The sequence below is a fragment of the Myotis davidii genome, unplaced genomic scaffold (genome assembly GCF_000327345.1).
Source record: "Myotis davidii unplaced genomic scaffold, ASM32734v1 scaffold6, whole genome shotgun sequence".
NCBI lineage: Eukaryota > Metazoa > Chordata > Mammalia > Chiroptera > Vespertilionidae > Myotis > Myotis davidii.
In genome coordinates this window covers 8,807,549-8,808,780 of record NW_006383011.1, presented here as the reverse complement: position 1 = coordinate 8,808,780, position 1,232 = coordinate 8,807,549, and positions in this window count along the sequence as shown.

Here is a 1,232-nt window from a genome sequence, read left to right as displayed (position 1 = left end):
GGGCATCTCCTTGGGTCCTGGCCTGGGTTATAGTCTTGTGAAAAGATAACTGGAGCAAGGGAAGGAAGGGGTCTGAGGTGACACTTCCAAAGTCACACAGCTAACAGGTCAAGTTGTCAGGAGTCAGTGGCAAGTGCTCTGATTTCAGAACCCATTGGGCTACACTGCCACTGGACTTTTGAGACAGCTTTATGATTTTTTTTTCATTTTTTTAATAGATAAATATGAGGAAAGTCAAGTTCTCATGTCATCTTACAGTAGGAAAGAGAAACAAGCAATTATCCTGTTGTGAATTTGGGGTGCCCTCACGATGTAGGAATTACTTCATAGAATAATTCTACAGATAATTACTGGTAGGAATCCTCAAGGGATGCTGCTCTCCCCAGGCTGTGTGAGAATCTCCACAGAAGTGGGTTGACAACTTGGTGTCATTCAGAAGTTTTCTCTTGTTGTTTGTTTGCTTTGTTTTTAAGTTCAAAGAATTTCTGAGGAAAGATGGATCTCTATTAAGAGTTTAAAACTATTAACCAACACTTAAACTAAGTGTAGAGTTAGACCATTATGCCCACAAATGTGGTGTACCAACAGTGGCAGCATGGCTGGCTAACAAAGAAATAGCCTATGCTATTCACATTATTTGCTATAACAACACTTTGTCAAAGTAAAGGGAATTTTGTTTCTCAAAAAAATTATGTATGGAAACACAAAATCTTGGTTGCTTACTTATGGTAGGTAGTAATTTTAGAAGTACTAGAGACCCATTGCACAAAATTTGTACACTCAGGGGGTGGGTCCCTCAGCCGGGCCTGTGCACTCTCGCAGTCCATGAGCCCGGTGATCGTTCTCTCCAAAGAGTTAGGCCTTGCCCACCTGGCCGAGGCTCTGTGAGGGATTGCCCCCAGAGAGGGAGGCCCTGCCCACCCACTGCAGCCATCTGTCGGTGGCCTGGGCCTCCCTCTTTGGGGCAATCGTGGAGCCTTCCCTCCCCCATTGATCACACCGCTGGCCAGTGGCCTGGGCCTCCTCCTGCAGGGCATCATGGGGCGATGGCGGAGCCCCCACAACCAATCGTGTCACACCTGGCTTGGCTGGCCTGGCGCCAGTGGGTGTCATAGGGTGGTCATCCAGATGGTTGTTCCGCTGTTCGGCAGTTTGATCGATTTGCATATTATGCTTTTATTATTATAGATTACACTCTTCCTGTTCTATTAGTTATTGTTAATCTCTTACTC